The 25,343-nt window shown below is 40.6% G+C and overlaps 1 protein-coding gene and 1 long non-coding RNA gene across 4 annotated transcripts in view; one reads left to right on the top strand and one right to left on the bottom strand.

Annotated features, from left to right (window-relative positions):
• Nucleotides 1-25,343, top strand: part of LOC109439275 (uncharacterized) — a 160,129-nt gene that overhangs the window by 51,089 nt on the left and 83,697 nt on the right. For 2 of the 3 annotated variants that reach the window (XR_012496354.1, XR_002136473.2), the window contains exons 2-3: nt 4,411-4,523; nt 6,446-6,557. This is a non-coding gene — a long non-coding RNA (uncharacterized LOC109439275). Of the gene's footprint in view, nt 1-1,479; nt 1,660-4,410; nt 4,524-6,445; nt 6,558-25,343 lie in introns of those variants that run through there. The other variant, XR_012496355.1, reaches the window with a different exon arrangement.
• Nucleotides 1-25,343, bottom strand: part of CIMIP6 (ciliary microtubule inner protein 6) — a 67,655-nt gene that overhangs the window by 4,142 nt on the left and 38,170 nt on the right. The gene's annotated exons all lie outside the window — the stretch shown is intronic.

The raw sequence follows: 25,343 nt of genomic DNA, 5'->3' as shown, positions 1-25,343 counted from the left end.
GTATGAGCACTACATGCATGAGCCCCTGGGTATCCTTAGACAGCTATGGCCTGGGGACACTCAAGGCTGTATTGATTTATACTGATAAACTTGAATATGGAAGATAGTACCAAAAGATGTAATCTCCTTTGTTTGGGTAATGTTTGGCTTCCTTTTCTGTGACTTTCCTGCCAGAATCATGTGGTTGAATACTTGTAGGCCCAGCTGGACTGATATTAGTTTATTTGCTTAAACTTATGCAAAGTGAATCCAGCATAATTTAGCTCAAGTATAAAGATGATTAAGGTAGTAAGACCACCCCAAAATTACTTCAAGAATGGATATATGGAGTTAACAATAAATAAGTCTTCGTTCTTGGATTGAGTGAAAAACAAACTGCAGAGGAAAGAAAACAGATATTTGAAAATATCCTTTCCTTCTCCTTATAAAAAGAACATTGGCAATCTCCATTGTCAAGCAGCTGTGTTTGGAAACTGCTCTTATTCATCTCAGTTTGGGGTTATTTAAGATCTTGTACAAGTCATGACCCGTATACCTAAGTCTAATCCAAAAGAAACTCTCATGTTAAAAAAAAAAAAAAAAGGCATTATATTCAGGAAAGTTCAGCCACAGGAACAATATTGAGATTTCCTAAAGTGTTTTCCAGATCTCACCAACTCTCTGTGCATAAACATGCATGTAACCAAAATGAAGTTTTGTGGCTTCTGGGCTGTTCTCATAATTTAAAGCATATCCTTTAAAATCAACAGACCCACCCGTGTAGAAGAGTCAAATGAAGTCTCACCACTTGGCTGCTCAATGAGATTACTATTTTTCCTAAGAAGGCCTCTTCTTAACACGTCCTGTAATATGGGGAGGCTGATTGGGTGGATCAGAGGGTCTTGATGTACCAACTCCAATGTAAGAATGGCAGGAGGGCGCTCCCAAAGGTGAAGGTTGTACCCTGGCCAGTCAATGCTCCTTAACCCATCTGAGGGTTGTCTGAGTCAGAAAACCAAAAGCAAAGTGGCTGAGAAACCTTACATTGCTCTGAGCACTAGAAGGGAAGCTGATGACACTATTGGTTCAAATTCCAAATAGAAATGTTTTAAGTGAGATTGGGGATTTCCTATCCAGGTGAGGCTAAGGGACAGGTAACCTTCACTTCAACAGTGGTAGCTCAAATTCTTTTTTCTTTATTCATCAAAATGCACCCAACCAAGTAAAGTTAGTATATCCATCAAGATTTTACCAGAGAAGCACAATCACTAGACATCATAAGGGCTTTCTTTTAGCGATTTGATTTTATTCGACTGTGGGAGCTGATTAAACAATCTCTGTGAGGCTTTGCTTCTGCTTCTGGTACTGGACTTGAACTTTGCAGGCAGGCAGGCAGGCAGTCAGGAAGGAAAGATGGGTGTGAAGTGGGGGAAGCATAGACACATGTGAGGATGAGGCAGAAACTGCAAGATGGCTGGGCCTCAAATTGGACTCTCAACTACCTACAAGCCTCCAAGACTATGATGCAGGTGACCTGCAAGATAAGCTGATGACTTTCTCCCACAGATAAGAGTACACCTGGTCCTGGAGTCAGAGAAGAAGACACAGAAGACCTGGAGTTGCTGTGGGCCAGGCCGCTGCCCCACACCAAGTGGAGCCACAAGATCTGCAATGACATGTGTGAGTGGCAATAGCACCGCATGCCACTGTCAACCTTTGAGCACAAAAAGAATATGGCTGCTTCATGTCTACCTTATGAATTTCAAACAAAATTTCTCTTCTGACCCAAGCCAACTGTGCAAAGAAGAGAATTCTGGGAAATGTAGTCCCACCTTAGCTAACCTGGCATAATCCGCATCCACCACAGAGAGGAAAAAGGCACCTGGGTAGACTGTGGAAATATTAGTATCTCGCTTGTGTTTCTGGATGAAAAACTGAATGTGCTTTACAGTTAAGTAGCCAGATCAATGAATTGAGTGTGGGAAAACATGAGCATTTCACTTTACATGACAAAAATAATTGAGACAGAGCATATAAAAGCTAAAAGCCCAACATGAATTATTCAAAACATTAAAAAGATACAGAGAAAATTAATAGACACCTTGAGTAGAATAAAAGTGCTAAAGGCTCACGAGCGGTCCTGAGGAAGGAAGAAGTTTCCTTGATGGGTCTCTAGTAGCAACACTAGCAACATCTCCAGCTGAGAGGACATTTATTTAGCTTTTCACTGACATCCCTTGTATGAGGAGCAGGGATGTACAGGAGAGGAAACCAAGGGAGTTTCTGTGTTTTAAAACTTTCTATGAACGAAAGAGATGCAGCACTCCTGGTCAACTCGAGAGCAGGTGCCTCTGCTAAATCATCCAAAAGGGTAAGCTGAGGTAATGCACCATGATCCATGATCTGCCAATATCATCACATCATTAGCAGCTTGGGGGTCCCAGTGGTGGATTTCTGATTGGGTTCCTGGAATTCTTAACACACACTCTCTCGGTCTCTCTCCCTGCCGCCACCCTCACATTTTTCAACCCCCATAATTTTTCTCTAATGGGAAACTAGGGCCTTGAGTCACATTCAGATGTGCAGAATGAACCTGCCACTCACTTATACGAAGGGATATGACAGTTCTGTAAAGCCATAACTGTGATAACTGCTAATGACAGACATTCTGAAATGTTTCATAGACATTTGGAAGATGTATATTTAATTAGAGAGGCTCATGTTATTTGCAACTGTCACTTTTTAAAATATATCATTAAGCTGTGCATCCTGCTAATTGCATACATACAATCACCCTCAAGTGCACTTATCCTTGACCTTCCCATTATAAATATTTCAGATCCATGTGCTTCTTGTCTGAGAAGATGACGATGATTCATTCTTTCCTGTCTGGATTGCAAACCAGGTTGCTCCTAACAACTTGAATAGAAAGCCAGGAATCATTATATTTTGGTTTTTATAATAATATTTTAAGGGGAGAGTAATTTTAATTAATTTTAATGAATGACATAAATGTAAATAATGAGTGCACATTTGGAAGGGAAATGAATGCCGTGAAAATTTTAACTAAGAGGAAACAAATAAATATATGATTTAATTGGTAAAAAGATAGGCATCTTGATGACCCTATAAAGAAACAAAAATCTCTTCCTGGATATCCTGCAATACCCTCAGAATGTTATTTTCCACGTTTGACAGAAGCTAGCACTCTGCATTTACAAGGTGTAAGTGCAATTTATATTGACTGTATGTCAGTTCTATAATGTGACCAATGCCAGCTGGAAACATCTTCAGAGCACAGAACACATATCGATTATTGGACATCTCAGCAACATAAAAATATTGAAACAACAGTAACACAAATATTGTAGTGCTTCACCAACGTATTCCATGTATTATTTCAAGATTTATATAGTTTAAATCAATTTCTATCCATATATCCATATCCATACACACACACACACACACACACACACAGTGCCCCCCCAAATTATACACATTTTAAGAAAGGAAAACTATATTAACATTGTAATACTCAATATATACCGATAACAAAAGATGAATACAAGTCACGTTTGACTTCTACAATTACAAGAGGTGCTCAAAATGGTTACCAGCAGCATCCAGACACTTTGGATTACGTCGAACTACCGCGTGAGCAACGTTGACCAAAGTGTCCAGTTGCATACATTCTTTTGACTCCCCTGGTATAGATGGCGACTCTTCCTAGGTTTGAAAGTTTTGACAGTAAAACCAGAATTTTAAATAAGAGATTATAAGAAATGGAGCCTTAACTGCTTAAGATCTCTAAATTGAAAGGGATTAAGATATATCAAGTTTCATTTGATATAGAAGCTTTCTGACAAGGTCCAAGGAGCCAAACACACCTGCCGTTTGGTGTGAATGGCACTCTTTAAGGACAGCTTCCTTTCAGGGTAGAGTGCTCACAGTTCCCTTGTCATGGGGGAGGCTAAAACACAGGTCAGCCTCAGACAGAATTACTACCAAAGGCTTTGTCACAAGGAGTCGAGAGGACAGGTAAAAGCTATAGAGAGTGGACATGATCAGATGAGGGGACCACCCTGTCTCCAGAGGTAACTTCCTGGTGACCTTCCTTAAAAGAAAAGTTCTTTGATTAAAACAGGCATGTCTTCCTTCCCTTCCATTCTTTCCCTACAACCAAACAAAAGAGCTATTTGAATATTTTGAATGCTTCCTCTCACCTTTAGACACTGTCACCTGGATGGGTGAGGCCCGTTGTTTCTTTTCTTTCTTTCCCTAGCTCTCCACTGAAAAAACACTGATACAATTACTGATAAATTATTCATTGGGATTCAGTGGCCAGTCTTAGTTTCATAAAATAGAACAAATTTCTCTCAGGGTAAAAGCAAGGCCTTAACCGAGTTTGTGAGCGACTCAATCTCTTTCCAGCAGCTACACTGAACCAGGGAAGGCATCCTGGTGCCTCTGTATGCTCAGATGGAAACGGAGCCAGGAAAACTCATGCTGTGTAGCTGGTGTTCTCCAACAGTCTGCTCTCTGAGGTAATCTTGGCTTTGAGGGGTTTGACGGGAGAGCCTGGGTTATTCCTGTGGATGCCTTAGGGGAGAGCAGGAGAAGGTTTAAAACATTCCCATCACCCCAGAAGGTTCTCTGGGGGAACCTGTTTTCAATCGGCCCAGGCATCATATGGGCTCCGGGTGGCTCTGAAATGAACGGAGGTCTCCAGTTTCAGAGAGAATCACAAACTATTGTGATACCAGTGACTCCCCATCCCTAACTGAGGCTCGCTAACCACAGAAGCAGATTTAAGTCTCCTCTGTCTCTCTGGAAGCCTCTAACAATTTCCTGAGAATCAAAGGCTGGCAGTGTCAAGGCCAGGTCCCATTCCCCACACCAAATACACACACACACACACACACACACACACACACACACACACACTTACCCTGCAGAGATACCCTGGAGAAGGAGAGAACTTTGACTCTCTTATGAGATTAGTTTGAACAAATTTTATTAACTAAAAGTGACCTGAGAGATATCCAATCTGCCTAAAATGACCCTAAGGGTTGGAAATATATATAAAGCCATTTTCTTATATTTCTTTCTTCAAGTTGAGGCTCAACAAATAAACTGGTTACCTAAATGTATAATAGCTTAGTGTGGGGACAGAGCCCCAGAAAGTAGTTTCCAGGCTCTCGGCCTCACATAGACAGGTGCTGGCTCAGGTAGTAAATGGCCATCAACTGTGATTGCACGGCCATCAGCTGTGCCTAGTTGGCCGTCAGCTGTAACCAGTGAGCCATTGGCCACTAATATAACTGCTGTGGCTACGCTAGCAAGAGAGAGGAAAAGAATGGGGGCTAGCAAGAAGATGGCGGCTGGGCGGGCAAGTGTGGATGACGGTTTGTGGACAGTGTGGATCCAGCCTCCAGTGGGAGTATAGTGCTGCCAGAGAGAATATAGTGGTATGACTCCCCTACCTATGGCTCCGTGGGTGTTCCTTTTTGGCCTCACCATATCCTGCGTTCTTATGTGGGGAGCGGGACCAGAGACCCCCAAGGCCGCCCCGCACGACAAATGGCGCAGCGAGCAGGGTCTCCCACATGACACTTAGTTTCTGTAAAGTTTAAATATAGCGATAAAACAACACCACAGAGAGAAAAGGAGGTGGGCAAAAAGCTTACACTTTCGAAAGTTTTCTCCCCTGAGGATGTTTCACCTGTCCATAAAAAGGAACACCTTGGCAGCCTGGGGTTCCTGAGCACTGGGCAAGGAGTCAAGAGAGCAGGGCCCTGGCTCCAGCAATGAGAAAGCTCCAGGCTCTCACGAGCCCCACTACCTACATCTGTCGTCTCGGTTTGCTTGTCTATCAGATGCCCCACAGCCCTGGTTCCCCAGCTGCTTCCCATTTCCCCATGACTTGCTCATGAATAACTCATAACCTGGTCTTTTATAGGGGCCAGAGCATTTGAACACATCAAATATAGGTTAAATGTAACTCAAATAGTTATTCCACATAAAACACCAATTAAGTAAAGGCATTCCTGCACTCTAGGGTTTGTGCGTTACTCTGGAAGTCAGATGAAATCTCCCACATTCCAAAGTGGAGTTATGGAATACACATTGATGATGCAACATGAGCCTGATGGGGTTGATGGCCACGGGATGGATCACCTGGGACCAATGACGTCTTCACCCCATCAGCAAGTGCATCCTGGCAGCCAGCAGCAGGCTTCCCCACCACAGCTGTTCGCCACATCAGCATTAAAGCAAGAGAGAGGAAACAGACCAAAGCTGCTCCTGAAAGAGATGCTCATGGTTTCTTTTTTCCCTCTTAAAAAGTTTCTAAAAAGTTAATTAGTAAGTTTTTTAAATGTATGATAAGATAGAGATAAAAATAACAGTACACAGTTACCTATGCCCAGGTTTTAAAATTATTAACATTTGGCCACATTTGCTTTAGGTTAAAAAACAACAGAAAGGAAGGAGGGAAGGAAAGAAGAAAGGAAAACGTTTTAGTTGCGGTTGAAATGCCTCCCCAATCTCAAATGAGAAGATAGTACCTCTTCCCAAAGGTAACACCACATTTTCTTACTGTTCATATGTATTTTTCCTGCTCGTGTTTTTATACTTTTTCTACATATTTGTTCATGAGTATACGTATATCTACATATATTGTGTCTGTGTGTTTTAGTGTTTTACATAAATGGTAGCATGCTGAAAATTACGTTTTATAACTTGCATTTTTCATTCAACATTGTGTTTTATTAATGTGTATTGAAATAAGTAGATGTTGTTTTTTACTCATTTTAACATTGTATAATAGTGTAGAATGAGTATATTATTTCATTGTATGATGAAACCACAATTATCTGTTCCACTGTTGGAGGGTATTAACCCTTCCAACCTGTTCACATTACAAACAGTGGTGCAGTGGACACCCTGGTATACATCTAAGTCCATACCTGTCTGAGTGGCGAATACCTGAAGGTGAAATCGATTCCTTGAAGGGTATGCACACCTTCCACATTAGCAAAGACCTCAAAATTGCTTTTCGAAGTGGTGGTTGTGCAAATTCATACCCCATATGTCAGAGTTCTTGTTGCTCAACATCCTTGCTAATATTTGGTATTACCAAACTTTGGATTTTCATTATGATAAGTGTGAAATAGTATCTGTCTCATTTGTGATTATAATTGGTGTTTCCCTGATTGCTGGAGAAACTGGGGATCTTTTCGTATGTTTATTGGTCTCTAGAGGCCTGTCTTTTATTAACTGACAGCTTATATACTTTGTTCATTTTTCCAGGGTTGTTGCCTTTTTCTTCTTGATTTGCATTTCCTTCTATTTTGGGATACTCATTCTTTCTTGGTTGAAAACATGAACTGCAAATATGTTGATGTGGCTGTCAATGTTGGAGTGGTAACAACTGAGGTTGGATTTAGAGTTGGAGATGGAGAGGGAGAGTTAGCTTTCCACGTGGCTTTGGTTTTGGCTCTTCAGGTGCATGCAAAAGCTTTCTTCATTTCGTCCAGCCTAACTTCCTACAGTGCTGCAGTGAGATTGGGGGTCGAAGCTCCTAAGAAAGGGTTACTCATTTTGTTTTCTTCTCTGTGCACACCTCATAGGAAGGGGTGGTTATTAAGGAAGGGTTGGGATCCCAATGATCAGAGGCCTGTGTTTCTCGCTGATTCCTGCACATTCAAATCACCTGGGGAGCTTCTAAAAATAATGTGAGTAACCTGGCCTTACCCCAGAACAATTAAATCAGAATTTCTGAGGATGGATTCCAGGCATCAATATTTTAAAACTCTCCAGGTGATTCTGATGTGCACCCAGGGTGCCGAACCACTGCTTTAGACAAACACCCTTCTTAATCACGTCCCATGATTATTTCCAACACTTTGAACTTTAAGACAAGACACCTGAGGATCAAGAATTATTAATTAGTGGGGTGGCCAGTTAGCTCAGTTGGTTAGAGCGTGGTGCTAATAACACCAAGGTTTCAACCCCAGCATGGGCCACTGTGAGCTACACCCTCCTTTAAAAAAAAAAAAAAGATTAATTAGCTATGGGGGAGTTTAAACTTTCTTTATGAAGATATGAAATAACAATCAACACATGTATTTTTTAAAATGCCAAGAACTAATTCCTATGTGGTACAACAAAGCTTTCAAATCACATGCAACGTTAAGGTCAGTTAGCTAGGAAGTTCTATATTCCCACTTTCCACCTCCTCCATGATTGGATCTTTGTTTTGGTCTCCTTGGAAGACAAAATTGCTCAGTCCGTAACATTTTTGTAGGTGGAAGGATCCCTGGAGCTGAAGCCTTCCTTTTACTGAGAGTTGCAATGGTGATCCTGGAGGATTTACAGTATTTTTCTGTCCCGATTACTCCCTTCTCTCTTTTCCAGTTAATCCCCAATTCCCCTCTACCCCCACCCCCCAAACTCCCCCCCCCACTTCCCCCACCCCAACTCAGAATCTTCTCTGCTATGTTTGGCTGCATCTTAGTTCCACAAGGGACCCCTTTGGCACTGACCATCCCAGGTCCCATTCTCCAGGGTACCTGTGAGCTTCCCTTGACTTCAAAGCCTCCTTGGCGGTGGGGCCACAGTCTCCTGCACACATCATGGGAGGACAGAACTTCTTGGAAGATGCTAGGTTTCAGCAGACAAAGTGTTTCCAGATTTGTCTTTTAGGCTGTTGTATTCATCTCTCCATGGAAGAGGAACAAGATTTCCCTTTTGCACTGGCAGACTGTTCAGATGCAATCTCGGGGAAACTTGGGGTATATGAATGGAAGCTAACTGGACAATTTTCAAAAGGACATGTGACTAAACTCTTGAAAGGAAATGTCTGCTGACAGTAATTGCTAGTTGCTCTCCATCTCTATTTAACGTTTAGAAACTCACTGATCAATTATGTAAGGCCTGAAATTTCACACTGTCCCCTCTACCCATCCTTCCCAGGTCTACACTGACTTATGGTTCATTCTTTACCATTCCCACCAAACAACGTTAATTAAAAAATTCAATGACAGCTATGCTATTTAGCTTCTTTCCATGCTGAGGCCATGAGTCTTTTCCTTTATCTTGTGTTCCACCTCATCTCTTAATTTTTCCTTTTCTTGAAAAATGTTGTTTATCTCATGCTACTTGTTTGCTTTAAGATTTGGGTTTTTTTAAAAACCTTTTTTTAGTACTCCCTTCAGAAGGCTTACCCCACACTGTAAACAGCAGTGTTCCCTCAGAAGGCTGGATCTGGAAGGGAACAAGAGTATTCACTTTTCTTTATAAAACCTTCTTTCCTTTCTTAAAATGGGCACATATTACCTTAGCAATTAAAAATATTAACAATACAGTCACAAGTAAATCATTAAAAAGTGTAGCAACCCCCAAATATGTACATTTTGTGATAAGTGTACATACATATGTATGTATAAATACGTTTGTGTTTATAAAGTACTTAGGACACTGCCCAGCACATAGGAAGGCCAGCATATAGTAAATAAACAAAAAGACATATGTGTGCCATCATTCAATAAAAACAAAGGATTTGCATTAAACCTGTAAGTGGACGAAAATTCTGAGTAAAGTGTGAAAATACCGGGCTTAGCCCAGTATGAAACATATTGCACTGCTGATGGATAACTTCTGTTTTCTTTGTTCTCATTTGAGAAACTGGAATGAGTTAAAGTCAGGAGCATGCTGAGGTTTAACTCATTCCATGGTTCCAGAGTGACACAAGGCATGATTTAAAGCCAGACAGCCTGGCCAGCTTTTAGTTCTTAGTGGAAGTTGTCTGTCTGTGATTGATTGCATAGGACCAGGGGTTCTGAACACCTATTGGGACTGACCCAGGGCTGAATGCAGCCAGGCAGATGGTTTGCTGCATTCCCATAATTTTTCTGGTTCCAGTCAAAGCCCTTGGAGTTGAGTAACTGTGGGATTGATCTGGGACTCCTTGGCTGGTCCTGGACCTAGCACCCACTCCTATGGCCCCCAGTCATCTGGGCTATTTCTAGGCCAGATCAGGGCACCCTGAAGCTTGAGGCTGACAGTAGGCTCTGGGCCCTGCCCAGCGCTTTGGTCACCTATACAACTGGAGTTGGGCTGTAAGCTAAACACCACTGAGGGTGGGAGGCAAGGTTAATGAAGAGCAGTCCCAGCTGGGGTGGCCTGAGACGGACTCCTACACAGACTCCTGCCCAGCAGGGAGGCCGGGCTGGGCCTGCTCTAACCTCAGTTTTCAGTGGGTTCTGCCAACCCTGGGTCAGCTTTGGTTTGGGCCCAGTTGAGTTGGTGTCAATGCTGCTCTTCCAACTTAGTTTTCCTTGAAGGCAATCAAAACTTGGAGAGAATATTTGCAATATATTTTTTGCACGTATAGCTGATCTTAGTACTTTGTAGCTGCATTTCTTTTATTAGAAATTTGTTTTTTCTGAATCATAAATCAACAACAAAAAAAACTTATCAAGTGGTTACATTAGTGGTTGGAAATGGTACTCATGCTGAATAAAAAAGAAAAGAAAACAGTATAGCTTGCTTTCATTGGAACGGGAAATTCCACAGGGACTTGTGAAAAAGTACAAGGGTTTCTTATGTGTTCTTAGGCACTAATTCAAAGAATTCAATTGTTCATGGATCAATAATGCTACAACTATTATAACTTCTGAGAGAATTCATCCTGCTGGGGTATCTCTAAGTTTAAGGGAGAATATTTTTGTGAGGCTTAATTTAATGGGGGAGAACTAAGTGTGGATTCACAATTGCTCAGGGAGGGGTAGTTCACGAACTTCCCTAATGACGCCATTTAGAGAGAGGAGCCAAGCCCAGCCCCTGGGACTACACACGCATGTCCTTCCGGCTATTCTAGCTGCAGAGAGAAGTCCAGGAGCACCTCCTGTCCTGAGTCAACTGGTCAGGGCGGGGACTAGTCAGAAATATAAAGTGAAAGTACCAGGAGAAGCTCTTGCCATCCATGTCTCAGGCGTAAATTCTTACTTGGTTTGTTTAGCCTTCTTTAGCCCCCTAAATTGCTGCCCTGTGAGGACCTGGCTTTCCCAAAGAGATAGGAGTTTATTATAATGACTGTACAACAAAATCGGCCATACTGGAAATTAGCTGTATGCACATTTAATATTAATATATAAGATATCGAAACATTTGAGTTTCATTCTCATTTCATTTCAGGGCTCCAAAGACATATCCTGGCCCAAATATTGATTGTAACATTAAGACATGGCCTGAGTACTTCTCTTTTTTATTAAGAACAGATGTGCTCATAGTAGTTGAAGAGTGATTTCTCTTACAAGCTGTGTTCACCTGATAGTATAGCAGAGATTCAACATGTCTGTTAAATAAATGAGCAAAGAATGAAGGATAGATTCACTTCTATTTCGAAGCATTTATCGAGTACCTTGTATGTCCAGGAAGAACGGATGCAAACAGCTGCCCCCAAATCTGGCCAGTCATAACCTTACACTTGGTGTGTCATTCAAACAAGATGTGATTCCCCCTTGGCCCCCTGCCTTATCAGCTATTCTGTGAGTACAACTTTAGGGTGAATTTCTGCATATTACACAATGAAGTCATATCTGTATCAGGGTTTCTCAACCTGGGCACTATTGGCATTTTGGATCAGATAATTCTTTGTTGTGGGAACTGTCCTGTACACTGTGGAATATTTAGCAGCCTCCCTGGCCTGTATCCACAAGATGCAGTAGGACCTCCCCCACAAGTCACAACAACCAAAAATGTTTCTAGACATTGCCATGTCCTCTGGGGGGAAAATCACCCTGAGTTGAAAACCGTGAATCTATATAAGAGAGTAATATATGGTTATAACATGTGGAGCAATACTAACATTACAAAAAAACAAACAAACAACCTCCAATAACCCCCTTTTTTTCCTGTTCAGTGAAGGTCTCCTGTAGGATTGTGTTCCAAGGAACACACATTGAGTGCACTTTTCTCTGATAAACAGGGCTTTTGTTTATGGGAACAATACGTGTTGTTTTAGGGCAGAGATTCATCGTTATAAAACTTATAAAAATAATAATTGGTTTCTTTTGAAACAGAATAATAGAACAATGGAGACCCAAATCGTCATAATGCTCACTCTGATGAACTCTAACATTATAAAAGAAATATGAATAAGCACTCAAGGTAAATGACACAAGAAGATAAAAATGGATAACCCCAAATGTCTCCCTCCTTCTGTGCCAGTCCCCCTTTCTCTCCCCAAGGCTAACTACTTTCAACATTTTTCACTTAAGAAAAACAAGTTTACAGTAAGGAAAGTTTAAGCTCTTCTTTGGGAGAATTGGAATAGACATAGGTGTGAACTTGGGCTGGAAACACGGTGGTGACTTAAAAAGCTAATGCCAATTTTGAACAAATCAGAAAGGACGACCTGGGCTTTGCTTTCAGTAAAAGAGCTTGAGACTATTCATTACTTATCTACTCTTCCTAGGAAGGGATAGTCTTTTTCCCATGGTGCCGTGGCTGCATATTTTGGAAATTTATCTGTTCTTAGCTTAAATCTGATAGAGTTTTCACTCATAGAGCAAGCTTGCTGAGACCGGTTTTTTGGCAGAGAGTTCTGTCCCCATCTTTGTTAAGGCTGACCTGTTGTGGTGGTGCCAGGGACTCATTTACTGCCTTTTTCCCTTAGCACACAGGGCACCCACTCTTTCCCTGCATTATCGAGTTGTTCTGTAGTGAACAATTCGGCCTTTGTCATGCTGCTGAGGTTCCCGGCCAGGCCCTGTGAATGGATGCAGGTTTGTAGCAAAATGGTCATCCATTGGTACAGTAGTTACTGTCCTCTCCTTAAAAGGTGCCAGTGGATTTCAGCAGCTTCCTTTAATGAGTTGGCTCCTCAGAAAAGTCCTGAATTTGTTTGATGTCCTGAAGCACTTGCAGCTCTTTATCTGAAAATGTAGACATTATGAATTCTCTGAGCATGCTTTTCATCCAGTGAATGAATCTCTTTCTGTGTCTTAGCCATTAATACCCTAAAGTTCAGATGCTAATAAAAAGGGGCATTTGTATGAGGAGAAAATATTTCAGGACAACAGAGTGTTTTGATTATTTGTGGACTTTCATGACGTTTCCCCTTCTCAACATACTACCATTTGTTCATTCACTTATTCATGCAGCCACAGACATTAATTAAACAACAACTGTATGCAGAAGACTTTGTTGTGTGCTATGTGGAATACAGGGGTCATGGGGAAGAAGCAGATCAAATTGGTTAAAAGCTCAAATTTGGGGATCAGAACACTTGTCAGCTTTGCCTCCTCTGGGCTATGTGTGCTTGAGCAAGTCACTCTCTCAGTCTCAGATTCCACATCTGAAAAAATGAGAAAAATAATAGAATTGATTTTGTAAGGTTATTGTGAGAATTAACTGAGATATTATTGCAAAACACATAGTGCCAAGCAGCTTCTGAGCACTCATTTGACGTTTACTTAAAAAAGAAAGCAACCTGTAGGCTAGATTGGGGGAAAAAAAGACATTTATGTAAATAATTGTATCTTATATGGTAAAGAATAATACATGCCATGAGAAGTAGAAGGAGGGTAAGTAGCACTAGCTCTTGTAACAAGCCCCAAGCGTGGAGTTGAACACAATAGGGATGGCTTCCTAGGGTGCCGTTGGACATCTGAGTGACGCAGGGATCCCAGCTCCTTCCATCTGTGGCCTTCAAGAGCTTCAAGATCATTCACTTCAAGGTATATGAGGAGGGGAAAAAAGAGTAGATGTGAAATAGTGCTTGGGATGTTTTGTAGCTAAGGCCGTATATTAGTTCTCTATTGTTCTGTAACTGATTGCCCAAACTTAGCAGCCTGCTTCAAATAACTCAGTTTCTGCAGGTCAGGAATTCTAGAACAGCTTACCTGGGTAGTTCTAGCTTTGGGTCTCTCATGAGGCTGCAATCAAGATTTGGCTGGATTGCAGGTATCTGAAGACTTGAATGAGGTTGGAGGATCCTCTTTCCAGACAGCTTATTCACATGGCTTTGGGCAGAGAGTCTCAGATTTTTTGCTGGCTGTTGGCTGACGGCCTCAGCTCCTTGCCAGTGGACCTTTCCATTGGGCTGTTGAGTGTCCCCACAGTATGGCAACTGGCTGCCCCAGAGCCAGTGGTCAGACAGAGAGGAAGAGCAAGGAGGAAGCTCTAGTGCCTGTTATGATCTAGTCTCAGAAGTCACATGCTGCCACTCCCTCTATAGTCGTTCATTAAAAGAAAAATCCCAGTGTCCAATCCTCACTCAAGGGGAGAGGAATTAAGCTCTAATTCTTGAAAGGAAGAGTATTGAAGAATTTGTGGACGAAATATATATTGAACACAGTGCTCCTGAAACCCTTGGAATTTCCTAAGAAATAAGCAGATAAAGGTAAAGGGAATGAATGTCTTTCGTTATTTATAAGAAGCCCCTATCAACTACAGCTGAGTTTATTTTCGTGAGGTAACTTTTGGAAAGCCCCTCACGATGGGAGGCTGGTTGCCAAGGGGAACCAATCATATGATTAAAGGGCTGGAACTTTCAGCCTCATTCCTTGCAGCCTCCAGTGAGGGAAGAAGGGGGCTAGAGGTTGAGCTAATCACCAATCATGCCTGCATGATGAAGCCTCCTTAAAAATCCCAAAGGGATGGCGTTCAGAGAGCTTCCTGGTTAATGAACACATCCATATACTAGGAGGGCAGTATACCCAAACTTCATGGGGACAGGAGTTCTTGTGCTTCGGACCTTTCTGACCTTGCCCTATGAATCTTCATCTGGCTGTTCATCTATAACCTTTGTTATATCTTTTATGATATAATGACCTGGTAAATGTAATTTACCAGTAATTTAACTGGAGTTCCACCAGCCATTCTAGCAAATTATTGAACCCAAGGAAGGGGTCATGAGAATCCCAATTTATAACCAGTCAGAAGTGTGGCTGACAATCTGGGATGTGTAATTGGCATCTGAAATGAGGGGGCAGTCTTGTGGAATAGAGCCCTTAACTTGGCTCTAAATTAAGGGATCTGAACGCTGACTCCAGGTAGAGAGTGTCAGAATTGAATCCAATTGCAAGATGCCCAACTAGTGTTAGAGAATTAATTGGTCACTGTGGGAAAAACCCATACATCTGGTCACAGAAGTAAGTAAACAAGTAGAGGAAAATAAAGAGTTTTCCTCTCACAGATTCTAATTCCTTCTTTGCTCTTCACTAGCTGTGTACTTTTGGGCAATTTACTTAGGCTCTCTCAGTCTCAGTTTCCTCATCTGTACGATGGGAACAGTAATATTCGTTTTACTAGGTGTTTGGGGGATTTGAGAAAACATGCATAAAATACTTAGGGCAGTAAATGGTAGCTCCAGTGATCGGTGGAAGCTCTTCATGGTGAATGAAGAAACAGGCTTAGAGAGTTTTAACACCTTGCTCAGAATTATATAGGGAGTTAGTTAGGAACTGGATTAGAACCTCACATTAAAACCAGCATGAACAAAGGCGTAGAGGTCAGAAATAACACGTAGGTTTGGAACAGAGGTGGCAGAGGAAGATTTGGGCAGAGAGGGGTGGGGCAACATCAGCCCTGGAAAGCAGGAGAGGAGTTTGAGCTTGACCTAATAAAGAGGATAGGATCCTAAATTCTAGGGCAGGGTAGATGTTTTATGCAAACATATTCTGAGATTCAGTTACAAACAGATGAATGATATAATTAGTACAGTAGACTTTGAATCAGGACTAGGAATATAGTCTTTCAGCCACCAAGCTCAGTGGAGAAAGATCTACTAAAAAGCACCCAGAGGCTTTTCATAATTCTCAACCTGTAGTCAGGGAAACAAGGAGACTAAAAAAGATATCACCAAAGAAACACTGTTTTGACAATATCTATAAAAGGAAAGGGGGGAACCAGCTACGTTTTCTGTGCCCATGTTCCCATGGCAGCATGTGTCTATATGGGTGATTATACCTGTACGGCACCAGTGTAATTGTGTGTGTGTGCACGCACAGGTGTACACATGCACACCCGTGCACACGCAGGTGTGCAGGACCCATACCCAGTTCATGTGGTATTGCAGTTGGGAGAGAGTGTATAAGCACATGATCCCCCTATTAGTATCCCACAGGTGGATGAGAAATTCCCAGCTTTGTTTTTCTTCTGAAAACTCCCCAATTTATACTCAAGCCCAAACTTCTTTTCTGAGCTCCAAGCCTAAATCCGAACTGCTTAGCAGACATTATCTCAAACTTCACATCCAAATCCAAAATCATGATTAAGAACACTTTCCTTCTTAAACTGTTTTTAATCTAATCTTCAGCGTCGTAGTAAATGACACCACATCCATCCAGGTATTCAATCTAAAAATCTGGACATCATTTTTGTTCCTCCTTCTGCCTCACCAAGTCTTGTTGTTTTAATATGCCCAATGGAAGCAGCAGTCTTTTTATAACCCAATCTCAGAAGTGACATACCATCACTTCTGCGGTGTTGTTTTCATTGGAAGTAAGTCATTAAATCCAGACCACACTCAAGGAAAGGGGATTCCATGTTTGGGGACCATCTTAGAGGGAGGTACAACACCCTTTTCAATGTTAGGGCAGGCTTGGCGTGATTGCTCTGATCCCCCTGCCGTGCTCAAAGCTTGCCAAGAGTTCTCTCCTTCCGTTGCCACATGGCCTAGTGGAAGCAGTTGTCAGTGCTTCTTTTGGATTCCAGTTCTTGGCTTAGGGCCTAGCAATGACCTGCTGAATTGAATTGAGTTGAATTGTATGTCTCTAAGCCATGGCCAAAATATATAAACAGTGCTGATGGTTGGGACTAAACTGAGTTGCTTTTTGAGATTTCAGCTCTTGAGGCAAATGAGCTGTGGAGTACCATCTCAGAGGTCCTTTTGGGTCAATTGTAGAAAGTATCAGCTGGAACCTGGGATCTTGAATACATGCAAATGGAAGGTGCTGTGGGGTAAACTGTGTTGTCATAGAAAGAACTGAGGACATAGGGTCAAATTGACTTGCTTTGGAAGCCCGACTTAGTACTAATTCAGCACAGGGCCTTTTGGCAATTTGTCTCATCAATATATTATTGTTGAGACTCATCACTTAAAGAAAATAATAAAATCTATCTTTAGTCGTGTTGTGAGAATCAAAGGAGGCATCTTAAACAGAAGTACCTGGCATACAGGAGTCACACAACACATTTATTTCCCTTTTCTCTCTTCTAAGTAAGAGATTCTCAAACTTTAGAGCACAAAAGAGTCACCTGGGAGATGCAGCCCTGCCTCATCCCCAAGAATCTGCTCCAATAGCCTGCAAATTCAGCCCAGGAATCTGCATATTTAATGAGGACCACCTGTGATCCGATGAGGCGATCATACAGCCACACATTGGAAAACACTATCCTAGAGGGATTAGGAACTAAAGAAAAAAATAGAAATCAAAGGATAAGATTTCAAATGAATACCAGGGGTCCTTTCCTGGCTATTTGATTTTCCAAGTGAATGAGGAGGGGTAGTAAGGAGCAGCCAGATCACTTCCAGAGATGTCAGTCCCCATGGTCCGAGGCCAATAAACCACATTTATAGCAAAAGTCTAGTAGTTAAGTTGAATCAATGTAATCTTGTGTAAGGCTAGATGAGGAAACTGCAGGCCACAGTTCTGCTTTGCCCAAATCCATAGTTGTTCATTCACTTGTTGCTTCTTAGATTCATTTATTCATTCATGAATTGAATTGTCTGTTAGGTGAAGTTACATAAAAGTACAGTAATGTTCTCTGCCCTCAAAAACATGTTAAACATGACTATTTGAATCTGTACAAAGGACAACAGTACAGAATGAGAGGAAAGGACAAATTGAGCAGTAGAGGTAAGTTCTGTAGCTGAAGGAATTCAGGAGATGTGGGTCATAAAAGTTTCCTGCAGCCTTTGGGACACCGGGCTGGGACTTGAAAAGGGGGTTTGATTTGAACACACAGAGCGAAGAGAGGGCATTCCAACTCCATCAATGAATACTTCCTTTTTATTTGTTTTGTGAACTGTTATATCCTTTAGTCTGTTTTTAGATGTGTTACTAAGTTTTGTTGTTGTTCAAACCAGTACCTTGCACTTTATTTTTAATTATAATATGCTCCATTTCCTGGGAAAGTGAGGCTTTCCTGTATTTCCTGTATTTCTTCTCTAGACAATTTTTGTTAATTTCACCTGTGTATCTTCCCAAATACATTTTAAAATGGAGTTCTAATGTTCTAAAAAAAAAGCCAGTCACATGTATAAAGCATGTGATTTGATTAAGTAATTAAGGAAGAATGCAAATTGCTGCAATACATAGTTTTCCTGTTTCAAACTTTAAAAACGCCTTCTAGGTTTGCTTAGGTGCAGGTATAGCACCCCGGATAAGCTTGTGTGGTCTCAAAACTGTGTGAGGCTGAGATTTTTCCCAAGAAGGAGCAGTGCTGGCTATCCAACCTTGGTGACTCAGAGGGGTATTATCGCCACAAAACCAGGGCAGGTCTATCTCTAGAAACTTCTACCCCACAATGGCAACTCTAGTTGGCAGGATTAAACTACAGACCGTTGCCAGGCACCAGAATGATAAAGTCAGTGTTTCTCCCAGACTGATTTCTAAATCAGGTAAAAAGGAAAGGAGAGACAGGTTCAGCCTGCTGAGTTCTGATGCTGCCCAGATCTGCAGGTCTCTTTAAATAGCTCCAGTGAATTACCTAGGGTTCTGTGGAGATGCTTGTCAAAGAGAAAAGGCGCTAACATGTATTAAGCTCCTGTTATGTGCCGAGTGTTTTTACATATGTAATCTTTAAACCTCACACCTGCTGTGTGTTTAAGTATATTCTCTGCCTGTTTTATCTCTTTCTTTTTACAATAACCCCCTAGGTAATATAGTATATAATGTATAATATAAAACATATTATTAAATTGATAATTAAGAGCCAAAGATTAATTAGATTGCATGCTGACACAGAGCCTTTCCTTATCTACTACACTGTCCAGCACCCACACCAAGCCCAACGAGGCGTGAATACAGACATACACACATCAATGTACAGACACCCCCTGTCTACATACAAACAGACATATGTATTTTCCAAAACATGAGGAGATCTGGGTTTCCATTGGAAATGGAAGTATGACTGATGGAAAGGAAAAAGAATATCTGTAACATCTTGCAGTGTGGTCATCTCAGGGGAGTGCTGGAGTCGGCTTGTGTTGGCTTGCAGGAGCCAGTTGTTCAATTTTCAGGAATTTTGTGAGCCAGTTGTTAAACCCAGCCATTATTAGAAATTAAATTACATAAACTTATGATTAAATAAATGATATTAAAAAGAAATGTCAAATATACAACTCATCATTTTCTAATTATTTTACTACACTTTTCTATTACCTCTGCTCTTAAAGTAGAAATACTGTGTAATGGTATGCTATTGCGTGTACCTCTTCCCAACAGACATTCAGTGACCTTTTATTTTGTATCTTGAAATTAGCCAGAGGAGTTGTAGCTACACTATAGAAATTGGTAAATATTACAAGCCAGGGCATAGTTTCTCCAGGAGAGCTGTTTTTTCAAATCATGAAAGACTTTTTTTTTTTTTTTTTTCGGTTTTGAAAAGATGTTTTTTTAATGGCGATAAATTCACCATTTTAACTATTTTAAAGTTTATAATTCTATGACTTCCAGTACATTCAGAAAGTTGTACAACCATCACTACTATCTAATTTCAGAACATTTTCGTCACCGCAAAAGAAACCCCATACCCATTAGCAGTCATTCCCCATTTCTCCCTTCTCCAGTCCCTCCCTATCAACCACTAATCTGCTTTCTGTCTCTATAGATTTACCTATTCTGAACATCTCATATAAATGGACTAATATATGTGGCCTTTGGTATCTGGTTTATTTCATTTAGCATAATGTTTTCAACTTCTGTATTGCAGTATGTATCAGTATTTCATTCCTTATTTAAAAAATTAAATTTATTAGGGTGACAATGGTTAGTAAAATTATATAGGTTTCAAGTGTACAATTCTAAAATACATCATCTATGTATTACATTGTGTGCTCACCACCCAGTTCCATCACCATATGTTTGACCCCCCTTTCCATTCTTCTCCCACCCCCCTCCCCGTTTACCCTCTGGTAACCACTAAACTGTTGTTTGTGTCTATGAGTTTTTGTTTCTTTGTCTCGTTCCTTTGTTGCTTTCAGTTTTATATCCCACATATGAGTGAAGTCATATGGTTCTCGATTTTTTGTCTGATTTATTTTGCTTAGCATGATAATCTCAAGATCCATCTATGTTGTCGTAAATGGCAGTATTTCATCTTTTCTTATGGCAGAATAGTATTCCAGTGTATATATACCACATCTTCTTTATCCAGTCATCTACTGAAGGACACTTTGGTTGTTTTCATGTCTTGGCCACTATAAATAAAGCTGCAATGTATAATCAGAGTACATACATATTTACAGATAAATGTTTTCAGATTTTTGGAGTAGATACCCAGGAGAAGGATTGCTGGGTCGTATGGTAATTTTATTCTTAATTTTTTGAGGAACTCCATACTGTTTTCCATAGTGGCTGCACCAATTTACAGCCACTACAGTGAATGAGGGTTCCTTTTTCTCCACAGCCTCTCCAACACTTCTTTGTTGATGATAGCCATTCTAACAGGTGTGAAGTGATATCTCATTGTGGTTTTGATTTGCATTTCCCTAATAGCTAGTGAAGTCAATCATTTTTTTATATATCTTTTGGCCGTTTGTATATCTTCTTGGAAGAAGTGTCTGTTCAGGTCTTCTGCCCATTTTTTTAATTGTATTGTTTGTCTTTTTGTTGTTGAGTCGTATGAGTTCTTGATATATTTTGGATGTTAGCCTCTTGTTGGAGGCATTGTTTGTAAATATCATCTCCCATTCGGTTGGTTTCCTCTCATAAAAGCTATTTTTAATACAATAGAAAGTTGTAGAACTATGCCAACATAAGGTTGATTTAGAGATATTTTCAAATCATTTTGTCACATACACATTTCTAAGTTAATAGGTACCGATCCCATCTTCAGATCTACTGAATCAAAATATCTGTGAGAGGTGTTCAGGAATCTGTATTTTATAAGCTCCCCAACTAATGTTTATACACAGTAGTGTTGAGAATCATTGATTTAGGTAACAGTAGTAACTGATTACAGCACTAACTGATTATTGGGCTAACACAAGTGTTGAATTATCAAAACGGACTTACGTGAGGCAGAGATCTTACCCAGTATCACCTTTACTAAATTATTACAAGGATACAGGCATTCAGAAAACTTAGAGCAGAGAGAGGTCTGGAATTTTGAGGACAGTTCCCCAGGTTCTTTCCCACTTTGGACATGACCGTCTGGTCCTGAATAAATGAGGCCTCTAACTGAGGTCCAGGGGGTTGCTCACATAGTGGGAGCGTTTCAACTAAAAAATATCCAGGAGAGCTGGTTTTCAAACATGTATCAACATACCACTGGGCAGTATCCATACAGGTGTAGTCCTGAATTCCCTATATAAGGAAATTCATAGTTCACAAGGACCAGTGGATATCTTCTGTCAATCCAAGAGTGCTATCCACTCAACAGAGACTTGGCCAGGAGAGTAAAAGTTAGGAAAACAGAATGTCTGCTGGGACATGGCTGAGGTGAGTAGGCAAGGCTGTTTACATCAGAAAGGCACTGTTCATTCTCAAAACTGTGGCACACAGGCTTGTGTGAACTTGAGAGTGATCCTGTAAGGCATGTCTTTTCCCTGAAGGAAGACCAAGCCTAATGTTTTGTGCTTGTAGTGCCCAGCTGACAGAAGCCCTGGAGTGGCTAATGTTTTCTTCCATAATACTTGTGCTTCCTGGGCCTCAGTGCTAATGCGCCCCCCCCATCCCCCACCACAATGGCCACCTGGCTGGTGAGGTGTGTGAACACACATTCACAGCAAGTCATGATGCATGGTGTTTGGCTGGCTTTCCTTAACTCTCACTCTGTGTGACTCACTCCTGATTTGGGCACTGCCAGCCCATCACCCCAGTAAGTGTACACTGATTTATTCTGCATGACTGTCACCAAAGGTCAGATTTGCCTCCACGGGAATATGGCTTCTGAAAATGAGTAAGACAGAATAATTGGGAGAAGGGTCAGGAACCAAACTCAAAATCATATATTTCTATTCCAATGTCACGAGAAGGGGCTATAAAGTGAACTTGAGATTTGAAGGTAAATATGATCTTTTAGGGATCCTTAAAGCTTGGTGGGTTGACGCTCCTAACAGTAATATAGTTAAAATTTCTTTCGATATTATTTCTCTTCTTCAATAGATTTTGTTAAAAATTTAGAATGCAATTCATGTCACTGTAAAAAAAATTTATCCAGTATTCAAGAGTATAAAGCAAAAAAGGGAGTTGCCTCTTTATACCTGCTTTCTGCAATTAATCACACTGTGGTGTGCATCCTTCCAGAAAACACGCACTCACACACGCGTGCCCACACACACAGCCACATGATTTGAAAATATTTAGGTATAAAATTGGATCGTGCTATCTATACAAATCATTTTGTGACTTGCTCTGTTCACAGTATGTCTTGGAGAAGATCTAGCCCAGTATACTTTGAATGTACAATAGAGAATTCCATTGTGCAGATGTACCATAATGTATTTAAAGAGCTCCCTACTGAAGAACACTGAACTTTTCTGCAATTATTTGCAATTAAAATAATATAGTAGATAAGCATCCATATATAATACACTCTCGTATATAGTTATTTCTGATAGGACAGTTATCAAGGAATAAAATTATAGGGTAAAAATGCATGTGCACTTACAATTTTGATAACTTTGGTCAAATTGCCTTTAAAAGAGTTGTACCTATTTATGCTCCCACAACATTATAGTAAAGTACCTATTTCTCCCCTCCTCCTCACCAACATTTTATATGAACGTTCTTAAACTTTGGCCCATCTCAGGTGTAAAATTGTATCTTGTTCTTATTTTGCAATTATTTGACATTGTTTACTTCTTCTTTGTATTTTTTCTTTGAATTGCCTGTTCATGCCCTTTGCCCATTTTCCCATTAATTTGAGTTTATTTAACTGATTTGTATGAGGTCTTTATATAGAGCTTTTTCTATCTTTATGTATTAGGGATATAACTTTTATTATATGCTACAAATATTTTCTCACTCTTCCATTTACCTTTCAACTTTGTTAAAGTTCTATTTTTGGCTATATTAATATTTTATATTTTCTTATGAATAAATCTGATCTATTCCTTCATGGCCTCTGCGTTTCGGGTCTTGTCTGGATACTTTTAAATGTTGATAAGGTAATTGGCAAGCCTTACGGGAAAAAAAAAAGCCTTGAAAGTTTGATTGATTACTATCATAAAGAGATAGGCAGCATTTACTTAATACTGCACTAGATATTTCATTATGTATGGAAGCAAAACAAAAAATATTTTCCCAGCAAGATTAATAAATGCTTTTTACAGATCAGGGAAGAAAATGCAGAGCAGAAAGCTGCCTTGTGCCTTGTGTGTGCTGCAAACATGCACGGGAGTGGAGTCAGGGAGCCAAACAGGAAACTAAAATGGTGTTTTGACATGTATATTTCATTTGCTCTGGAGCCAAAATTTTGCAGTGGCTTAATCTGTCTTTATTTGCCATGCAAAAGGGAAAGAAAGAAAATTAGAAATCTTTCAACTGCTCTGTATTTGAAAAGTGACCACTACTTTCCAGTTCAGGCTTATCCCAGCTTTCTGTTTCTACATATGTTTTGGATAATGTGTATAACATTTCTCTAAAGGGACCAAAATATAATCTGGTTGATGTTTAAGTTCTTTAAATGGAAATAAACTATGCTAGGTTTTTTGGGAAGGAATTAGTTATTCTCTGAGAAACTTAAGGTATATACATTGGTTCTCTAAGCATTATTTTGTCTTTACAATGTTTGGTCTTAAAAATATTAAAATCCTGTGTAGCTTTTGCCCTGAGATAGTTTTTCTTCTTACTTTAAATGCCATCAATGACCAAAGGAACTGTGACTGTCCGACTAATTATTACATAACATTCTTCAGCCAGAGAACTCAAATGTAACTACTCAAAATACCTGTTTTAAATAGGACTCCAGTACATGGGTATAATGAGTACTTGAAATATCTCATAATAGAATGAGAAAAAAGAAAAAAGACTTCCAGTTTCAGCATTTTAGGATTCCATCCATAAGAATGATAGTGTACAGCAAAAAATGCTCAGATAAAACTATGAAACCAGTTACTATGGAGAGTGTTGAGTATAAGAGAGACAGGAGCATGGCAGGAGGCATGTTGCATAGTAAATTACAGGCTAAGATAATTGGAAAGGAGGCAAGAAACAATACCTGCGACCGCAGATGTCTGTATGCCATTACCTAGGTAATGGGCAATAAAGAAGTAAACTTTCTACTATCTGAGACCCAGAAATAAATACAACCTCATAGGCGTTCCCGAGACTGGATGTAGAGACTTGATGACAGAATACAGGAATGGAAGAATCGACTTGGTCCAAGAAAAAGAAACGAATTTGAAGACAAATATGAGTATATATTCAAAAACTGAGAACAGAGCCATGCTGGAGAATATCTGGGTACAAACAAGAGGAGAGGGTCAGAAGCAGCACGGAGGTGGGCAACACGCTAGCCTTCCCACTGACTGGGCAACTTCAACTGTTTGACCATTACTCCAAGTCTCTGTCAACCCAAAGACGTAGGTGTAAGTCACAGATGCCATGCTGTGGGGTTCTGTCTTTATTCAGTGGAGAGCCACCTACATTTTTGATGGAGAGGTGACTTATTGGGGACTATTTCAAGAAGACAAATGGTATCAGGGTGAAAACTACTCTGTGAATTAGGGCAACAGCAGTGGGAATCTGAGAAACATTGATAGAGTATACAGTGTATGCCAGGCAGGCTACACACTAGGCCCTGGAGATGCAGAGCGTAGAGACAAACACCAAGTGAGTGCTACAAAAGTGACACACAAACTATGAAACAATGGAATGTACAGGAAGGAACAGTTTGTTCTGCTTGGGGTTGGTGGAAGGGGAGCTTCAGAGAGGATGATATCTGAGCTAGGCCTGAGTGGAATTAAGAAATGTTACAGATGTGGGGTGGGGGTGGGGGGGCGGAGTGTGAAGGCATGGGTAGTCCAGGCAGAGGGAACAGCATGGGTAAAGGCACAGAAACATGAACATGCCTGGCACGTTCTGAAATGAGTGAGTAGCTCCAGGTGTGAATGCAGCACATTGGGCTGGAGGCATGGCTGGCTGCAGAGAGGCTACCTGATTGTCAAGGTCTTATGAGTC

Source organism: Rhinolophus sinicus, linkage group LG05 (genome assembly GCF_036562045.2).
Source record: "Rhinolophus sinicus isolate RSC01 linkage group LG05, ASM3656204v1, whole genome shotgun sequence".
Taxonomy (NCBI): Eukaryota; Metazoa; Chordata; class Mammalia; order Chiroptera; family Rhinolophidae; genus Rhinolophus; species Rhinolophus sinicus.
Note: the sequence above shows the minus strand (reverse complement) of the source record. Positions and strands in the feature narration are given on the sequence as shown.